This window comes from Oryx dammah, unplaced genomic scaffold, assembly GCF_014754425.2.
Source record: "Oryx dammah isolate SB20612 unplaced genomic scaffold, SCBI_Odam_1.1 HiC_scaffold_16, whole genome shotgun sequence".
NCBI lineage: Eukaryota > Metazoa > Chordata > Mammalia > Artiodactyla > Bovidae > Oryx > Oryx dammah.
This window is the reverse complement of record NW_024070200.1, coordinates 45214673-45224442: the sequence shown is the minus strand read 5'-3', so window position 1 is coordinate 45224442 and position 9770 is coordinate 45214673.

The window sequence follows — 9770 nt, the reverse complement described above, 5'->3', positions numbered from 1 at the left end:
CCTGCCTACCACCAGCAACCTCATCTTCTTAAAATATCATGTTCCTTCGGGTGCTGCTCCATTCCAAGTTTCCTTCCCAAGCCTGTCAAATGTACATGCTTCTCTCTGCCTTCCAAATTTTCCGTAATCTTCCTCCACCCTCTACACTCCAGGTAGATCTTAGATCTTTCATGTTTCTTTTTTAGCAGGCTACTTCTTGGATTACATATATATATATCAGCACCTTTCCTAGGCAGAGGAATGGTTCAGACAAAGGCATAAATATGTAAAAGCACAAGATATAGTCAGGAAATAGTAAGTAAAAGCTTACTCTAAGCTTGCACTAAAATTCCATGACACTCCATTTAGTCATCACGTCAAACATCCTCTTTCCTCTATTTTTAATAACAGTTTTCTAGCCCTGAGGCTTAAATCCCCAAATCACCCTGCCCAACCTCACCAGAAATGTCCTCTGCCCCATCGCACTGTTGATTCTATTAGGTTGAATGCGAGAAATAATGGTCCAATATCAGCAATTTCACATGACTCAGCCTAATACTTTTTCTCAGCTCTCTCCTCTCATCATCCCGGATGCTCTGCTACTTAGAGCCTCACCACCTACCTCCTTGGCTCTCCACTGGACTCCCCACTCCAACCTGTCCTGGAATTTTCCCAGCACATCTGGCTCACGGTTCTCAGAAAACACTATGGGATTTCCCTGCTGGTCCAGTAGTTAAAAATCTGCCTGCCAATGCAGGGGACACAGGTTCAATTTCTGGGCTGGAAAGATTCCATATGCCACGGGGCAACTAAAGCCCATGTGCCACAGCTACTGAAGCCCACAGACTCTAGAGATCGTGCTCTGCAACAAGAGAAGCCACCACACTGAGAAGCCTGTGCAGCACAACTCGAGAGCAGCTCCTGCTCCCTGCAACTTAAGAAGGTCGCTGCGTCACAGCCAAAATAAATAGGTAAGTAAATAAATGCATACTTTTAAAAAAGGAAGCGAACACTATGGAAACCACGTCCCCTGATGCATGCAAGACACACCAAACCCCCATTCGCACTTTCCAGGCTCTCCACAGCCTGTATCCAACCTGCTTTTGCAAACTTACCTTCTACTTTACGGTTCACCTGGAACCATTGGTGGAAGGGGCCTTATACCCAGTGATTTCCAAACCTAGCTACACATCACAATCTCAAAGGGAGGTTTACTTTGTCAGCCCATCAGTCCATCAATTCATACATGGGTCTACCATGCCTAGCAATTTTAAAAAATTTGTTTTCATTAATAGACCTTATTTTTAGGGTCACAACCTACATTGGGAAGAAAGTAGAGTTCCCATCTCTCCCCACACCCCCCTCCCACCCCACCACACATTGCACACACACATAGCCTCCTCCACCATCAACACAATACATATGTTACACTCAATGAACCAACAGGGACACATCATTAACAACTACAGAAAATGTTTTTGAATAGGTAACACCTAATTTTTTTCTAAAAGATCCAAATGCTACAAAAAGATACAAGTCTCTCTCCAGCCCCAGATTCCTGACCGCCAGTCTCCCTCCCCAGAGGTCAATTTTATGAATATACAATTATACTTGTAGTAAGTCTCCATATACAATTTTAATACAAATGAATAGCATGGCATACTATATATACTCTAATGTACCTTAACGATTTCCTCTGAAGAATACATATTGTCAATATCAACACAAATCAATCTGCTTAATTCTTTATAATAGCACTTTGCAGTTTGTCTAAGGTCTAGTATTTTTATCTTTAATTAACCATCCCCTGTTGAAGGAATTGTCATTTAGTTACTAAGTCGTGTCCGACTCTTTGGTGACCCCCATGGACTATAGCCTGCCAAGCTCCTCTGTCCATGGGATTTCCCAGGCAAGAATACTGGAGTGGGTTGCCATTCCCTTCTCCAGGGGATCTACCTGACCCAGGGATCGAACCTAAGTCTCCTGCATCGGTAAGCATATTCTTTACCACTGAGCCACCAGAGAAGAGAAGGAATGGAAGGAACTTTTTAAACTGCAGCTTTCCAGACCTCATCCCAATTGTACTGATTAATAATTCCAAAGGGATAGACCCTGAAATATCTATCTCGTATATGTTTTCCAGGTTCTTCTCATATAGGGATTAATATGCTGAGAAAACTGGAAATGGAGGATGTATAGTGATTTTCCCAAAGGCTCAGAGCAAAGGCAGAGGTAAGAGAACCATGGGATTTCCTGAATAGGAAGTGTGGATGACTGATTGGATCTAGGAGGTATACCATAAAAGTGTGACTGTGATAAGTAACCCCAAATGTCATGGTCCCTTTTATCAAGAGATTTTAAGTGATTATTTTCTTGCTGTACAATTCACTGGTGTTGAAGTGCTTTCTGAGTCATTGAAGGAATATTAAGGCAATATCATCATGATTTTTAATGAGAAGTGTGTTTTACTGGCCTCTAAATCCATGGGTGGTAGGTTTGGATATTTTCAGCAAGCAGTCTATTAAATTTACTCATAACTCACTGGAGTCACTCTGCGCTGTTCTGTAAAAGCAAGCGTCTTCTGTGTATCTGCACGGGGCATGTTTAGAGAGAACTAGCTTTCCAGAAATCTCTAGTCTCCACTTCACCAAAGACGCCCTGTTGGGCAACACATTTAAGCTCAGTTTCTCAGGCTGTAAAATGAGGATAATAATGAAAGCCATATTATTCACTACTTCACGGGGTGACTATGAGTTGATTCATATGAAAGCATTTTGAAAAATGTAATGTCTCCTCTATGAAATAAAATAATATCATTGTATCACTTTAAAGATATGTTGTTCATCAAAATGTTCAGGGGCTTCCCTGGTAGCCCAGATGGTAGAGAATCTGCCTGCAAAGCACGAGACCCAGATTCAGTCCGTGGGTTGGAAAGATCCCCTAGAGAAGGGAAAGGCTACCCACTCCAGACTTCTTGCCCTGGGAAATCCCATGGCCAGAGGAGTCTGGCGGGCTACAGTCCATGGGGTCAAAAAGAGTCAGACACAACTGTACGACTAACATTTTCTTTCACTAAAATGTTCAGATGTAGAAGATCAGGCCCAGACAAAATTGACTAATATCACTCATGCATCCAAGTCTAAATTCTTCAAATTATTTTCAACCTATGAAAGTGATATAATCACATAGTAAAAAAAAGTTCAAAGGTCATGAGGATATTAAATGAAGAAATAATGATAGCATAAGGACTGATAGATAGAGGGTAACATATCACAAGCCATGCTTTATCCTCAATGCTTTTCAGAGTAACCTTTTGAGGTACCATTATTATCTTCATTTCATAAGTGAGGCACATAACACAACATTATGAAGCAACTACACTCCAATAAAAATTAATTTTAAAAAAGTGAGGCACAGGGAAGTTGAGTAACTTTCCCAGGATCCCCAGCTAGGACGTGGCAGTGCTATTTTTATGTCTTTGCCCCCAAATGTCAGCCTTCTTCTCCAAGGGTGACCACTGTTTACAGTGAATTACCTGTCCGTATTCATTGTCTGTTTCTACAGAACAAATAGCCCTAAAACCTAGTGGCTGAAAAGAACAAACATTTATTATCTCACTGTTTCTGTGGATCTAGAATCAGGGTTTGGCTTAGCTGGGTGTCTCTCTGATGTTGCCCAGGGCTGCAGTCTCAACTGAACACTGGACTTGGAGAAGGTGTGTCTCCAAGTATATTCACATGGTGGCTGATGGGTCTCAGTGCCTCACAGATTATTGGACTCGGCATCTCAGTTTCTCATGGCCAAGCCCCCCCCCCCCCCCCCCCCCCCCCCCCCCGCCGCCGCCAATTTCTCCGCACATGGACTTCCTCCCTGGATTGCCTCAGGACACGGCAGCTAGCTCCACCCAGTGTGAGAGCTCTGAGATCACACCCAAGAAGCCGCTCACTTCCTAACCTAATTTCGTAAGTGATATCCCATCACTTCTGCCATATTCCGTTCACTAGAAGCAAGTCACAAAGGTCAACCCGCTCTCGAGGGCTGGAGGTTACACAAGAGTGTGAACAACAGGAGGGTAGGAGATCTTTAATGGCCATCTTACAGACTGTCTATCGTGCGACTTGCCTGGTGGTCCAGTGGCTAAGAGTCCATCTTGCAATGCAGGGGCTATGAGTTCAGTCCCTGGTCAGATCCCACATGCTGCAGAGCAACTAAGCCTGTGTGCCACAACCACTGAAGCCTGAGCGCTCGGTCCAGTCACAACTAGAGAGCCTGTGCACAGCAATGAAGGGTCTCATATGACCCAATGAAGGTACTGCGTGCTACAACAAAGACCCAACACAGCCAACTAAATAAATTAAAAAAAAATTTTTTTTAAAGACTGCCTATCATGATAGCTTCCTAAAAATTGTTTGTGCATGCAAAGTGAAAGTGTTAGTCCTTCAGCCGTGTCTGAGTCCGACCCCATGTACTGTAGTCCGCCAGGCTCCTCTGTCCATGGGATTCTCCAGGCAAGAATACTGGAGTGGGTTGCCATTTCCTTCTCCAGGGGATCTTTCTGACCCAGGGATTGAACCCGGGTCTGCTGCATTGCAGGCAGATTCTCTACCATTTGAGCCACCAGAGAACCCCAACGCATACAAAACTTCTTTCCCAAAATAATATCCTTGGCATGTGCCTTTACAAACATCAAGAGGATCCTCCCATTTATTATAACACAAAGAATTCCACCGAGTGGCAGTTGCATAACTTAAGTCCGCGATTGATGGGCATGCAGGCTTTTTCCGGTAAAATACCCTTTTTACTAGTTTTCCTGGTGTGTATTAAGCACCCTTGTGGGCAAGGCTCTGTGCTGGATGTGGGGAACAAAGAGATGGAGAGATAAGACCCCTAACCTCGAGGCATCCTCAGCCGAGTAGGGAGAAAAGACAGAGGTGAGCGACTGTGAAGGCCCCAGCAGACATAACCGTGGCAGGAGGCTCAAGGTGTCCTGTAAGCCCCAAAGAGGGGCCAAGCCCGCCTGATAATTCCAGAGGGAAGGAGACCCTTTCTCTTCCCACAGATAAGCAAACTGAATCACAAACTTGCCATTTCTCTCACCCACGCCTTCCCTGAAAATACACGCTCTTGTTGGAAACCGCATTACAGACTCCCGGGGTGAGCAGCATGCATGCGTGTGTGCTAAGTCACTTCAGTCGTGTCTGACCCCGTGGACTGCAGCCCCCAGGCTCCTCTGTCCACGGGATTCTCCAGGCAAGAATCCTGGAGTGGGTTCCCGTGCCAGCTCCAGGGGATCTTCCCGACCCAGGGATCAAAACTGTGTCTCTAATGTCTCCTGCATTGGTCTCCATAATGCCATGTCTAGACCATGTCCTAGAAAAAGGATGTCAGTGTGAAAGAGAAAAAACAAAACAAAACACAGAGCTTGGCATTCTGGAAATCAAACAAGTGACTATATTTCACTTTTTAGTCAGGACGGTTTGGGCATCTTTTAGTCACTGTCTAAATTAGTTCATGTGACATTTTTATGGATTATTTTTTTTTTAGAGAAAGAGAATTCCATATTCACTTTACCCTCATTAAATGCTAATTTATTTTGTCTACCTGAAAAGACTAATAGCACAGAATTAGCTTATTGTTCATTGTTCAGTTGGTCACAAAACAGTCACTTTAGAATACATGTCGAAGAAATAGCCCTGTGTGTGTAAGGTATTAATGATGTTTTCAGCAGCATTGCTGTATGTCCTAAAGTCATTGTAGCAACTGGGCCCTGCTCCATCTTTCAGATCAGTTAAAGGTCCGTAGAGTCAAAGCAATGGTTTTTCCAGTAGTCATGTATGGATGTGAGAACTGGACCATACAGAAGACTGAGTGCCAAAGAATTGATGCTTTCAAACTGTAGTACTGGAGAAGACTCTTGAGAGTCCCTTGGACTGCAAGGAGATCAAACCAGTCCATCCTAAAGGAAATCAATCCTGAATATTCATTGGAAGGACTGATGTTGAAACTCCAATACTTTGACCACCTGATGCGAAGAGCTGACTCATTGGAAAAGACATTGATGCAGGGAAAGATTGAAGGCAGGAGGAGAAGGGGACGACTGAGGATGAGATGGGTTGGATGGCATCACCGACTCAATGGACATGGGTTTGAGCAAACTCTGGGAGACAGTGAAAGACAGGGGAGCCTGGTGTACAATAGTCCATGGGGTCACAAAGACTCAGTGACTGAACAACAACACTTATCAGTAAGAAGGGAACATCATTCTTATAGTTGACCATTTTGTAACAAATGAGTGCTGGTTTTTTCTGAAAATATCTCATTAAAAAAACACTTTTCTCAGGAATTCCCTGGTAGTCCAATGGTTAAGACTCCGTGTTCCCAATGCAGGGGGTCAGGTTCCGTTCCCTGACCGGGAACTAGATTCCACATACCGAAACTAAAACCTGGAGCAGCCAAATAAAGAAATAAATACATAAATTTTTTTTTCTCAAGTGGTGATAATAGGGGCTTTGGATTTAGGTACCCAAGTAGGAATCCTAGGTCTAATGCTTAGGATTGTATGACCCAAGGTTAAGTCATTTAACTTCCCTCCAACTTCGTTTCCTTATGTTTGAAATGGGCTTAGTCACACCTGTCCCACTGGGTTGGATTAATGTAAAACCCTTAGCACAGTGCCTGATTCAGAGTGAGGGCTTATTGAACTATAGCAATCGTCACCGATGTCCACTAGACCAGTGTAAGAGATGCTTAATTCTTCCTCACATTCCGCTCCCTGGAAAACAGATGGTTCTTAACAGAGGCAGGAAAGAGACATTAGCTCTTTAAGTATCACTGGTCAGGTTTTGACTGGGTCAGGGGAAAGAGGAAGGCAAAAGAGGGGCAGGATTCAGCTCTAGCAGGGCCCTTGCTGCCTCAGCCAGGGAGGGAGGGATTCCCTTCAGGTGAGAAGGAGTGAGTGAACTCATCTGTTTGTTGGTGGTGGTTTGTTGCTCAGTTGTGTCTGACTCTTTGTGATCCCATGCACTGTAGCCCACCAGGCTCCTCTATCCATGGGATTTCCCAGGCAAGAATACTGGAGTGGGTTGCCACTTTCTTCTCCAGGGGATCTTACCGACCCAGGGATCAAACCTGCGTCTCCTGTACAAACCCATCTCCTCCCAATTTGCCTTGGCTCTATAAAGCTTTAAGGATAATTACTACAAGCATTGCATTGGCCAGCAGCTCAAAACCCCCTTGATATGGAGCAAATTTGTTCATATTTCTTGGAAAGATAAGGCTTAAGAGACAAAAGTTCTGCATCACTTCATGCCTTGTTAGTCACTGACAATAACAGAGCCAATGTTGGTAGGATAAGGGGGCCCCATGCAATAGGGAAAGAAGGAAGAAGAGTGGCTAGCCCAGACCCACTTCTAGAGTTTACCCATAAATCTGCCTCATAGCTACAGGCAGCCTGACATGACAAAAAGAGTACAAACAGAGGCTAGAAAACCCAGGTTTGAGTCTGCAAGGGCTATAGAGTATTCATGTTTTACTACAAACATGCACCAGAGAATCAGTGGTTTTTCCCTTAGGTTGTAGGAAGGACCACTGGAGAGAATCGGAAAGAAAACATTTTGAATACTCCATGCAAACATTTTAAATTTTATTAAAAAAATAAAAAATCACTATTTACTGAATGCAAGCTACCTCTGTTTGGTGAATAAAAGTGATTTCCTTCATTTGGACCCCCTGTGCTCACACATCTGCTTTTGACTTTCCCTATAATATTCCCTGGGAGAAGGAAATGGTAACCCACTTCAGTATTCTTGCCTAGAAAATCCCATGGACCAAGAAGCCTGGTAAGCTACAGGCCATGGGGTTGCAAAGAGTCGGACATGACTGAGCGATTTCACTTCACTATAATATTCCCTGATAATATCCCTGGTGGCTCAGTTGGTAAAGAATTCACTTGCAACACAGGAGCCCCGGGTCTGATCCCTGGGTCAGGAAGAGTCCCTGGAGGAGGAAATGGCCATCCACTCCAGTATTCTTGTCTGGGAAATCCCAGACAGAGGAGCCTGGCGGCCTACAGTCCATGGTGTCACAAAGGATCGGACACAACTGAGTGACTGAACCACATAAACCATAAAGTATTCCTCATATCACTAGAGGTACCCTGGGTCATGCTGCTGCTGCTAAGTTGCTTCAGTTGTGTCCGACTCAGCGACTCCATGGACTGCAGCCTACCAGGCTCCTCCATCCATGGGATTGTCCAGGCAAGAGTACTGGAGGGGGTTGCCATTGCCTTCTCCTCCCTGGGTCATGGACAATCCCAAAACACTACTGAGGGTCAACCTTTATGCATTTTTCTAAACTTTTAAATTATTTATTTTCATCTGGTTGTACTGAGTCTTAGTTGCGGCATGCTGGATTTAGTTCCCTGACCAGGGGTGGAACCCAGGCTCCCCTGCATTGGGTGCACAGAGTCTTAACCACTGGACCTCCAGGGAAGTCCCAACATTTATGCCTTTAAATGTCAGGACAATTTAAATGTCACCAATTTGAAGGCAGTGAAAAGACAACAGGAAGATCCATTTTCTTTGTCTACATCAGGGTTTCTCAACCTGGGCTGGATAATTCTTTGTTGGGCTTTGTAGGCTGTTCAGCAGCAGTTCACCAGCTGCTACCCACTAGACACCAGTAGCATTACCTGACGTGGTCATAACCCAAAGAGTCTCCAGAGAATACCAAATCGGGAGCAGGGGTGGGGTGGGGGTTGAGAACCAGTCAGTCAGTCAGTCAGTCAGTTCAGTCGCTCAGTCGTGTCCAACTCTTTGCAACCCCATGAATCGCAACACGCCAGGCCTCCCTGTCCATCACCAACTCCCGGAGTTCACTCAGACTCTCGTCCATCGAGTCAGTGATGCCATCCAGCCATCTCATCCTCGGTTGTCCCCTTCTCCTCCTGCCCCCACTCCCTCCCAGCATCAGAGTCTTTTCCAATGCATCAGCTCTTCGCATGAGGTGGTAAACAAAGGACACACGCACTAGTAATCTGGGGCAGAGATGTCTGCTGGCTGATATTGTGTCGCTGCAGAAAGATTTCAGGTGCGTAGATCCCCTAGAGAAGGAAATGGCAACCCACTCCAGTATTCTTGCCTGGAGAATTCCATGGACAGAGGAGTCTGGCGGGCTACAGTCCACAGGGTTGCAAAGACTCAGACTTGACTGAGCCACTGAGCATGAGCATGAGAGCAGGAAGTACAGAGGTTATCTGATGGCTCCTCTCACGTTCCCAGGTGAACTGTCACCTCCGCAGCCACTGACCACCTCCACAGTCGTCATTTGGGGAGACCTGGGGAATGGAACAAAAGGCCTCCCTTGGATCATAAGTCAATATTATCTAACCTCACTAGCAGGATTTTCCTGGTGGCTCTGATGATAAAGAATCCACCTGCAGTGCAGGAGACCTGGGTTCAATCCCAGGGTTGGGATTCACATGTCCACATCCTCTGCTTGTGACAAGGGCCTGCCCTGCAGAGAAAACCAATGATGGAAAGCTCCCTCTCTTCTCAAGAATCCTAGTTTTACTAATACATCTCCAAACGTCATGTCAGCCAAGGGGACCCCTCACCTCGAAGAAATACAAGCCATCCAAGGGCATGTCAGTAGCCTCCAAATCTGATATTTTTTTCTTTCTCATTTGCTAAAGCTTTTCAAAATCTGATTTTTTTTTTAATTTTTATGGACCACACAGAGTCTCAGTGAGCAAGAGCCCATGAGAAATTCAACCAATGGAGGCTTTAATTTTT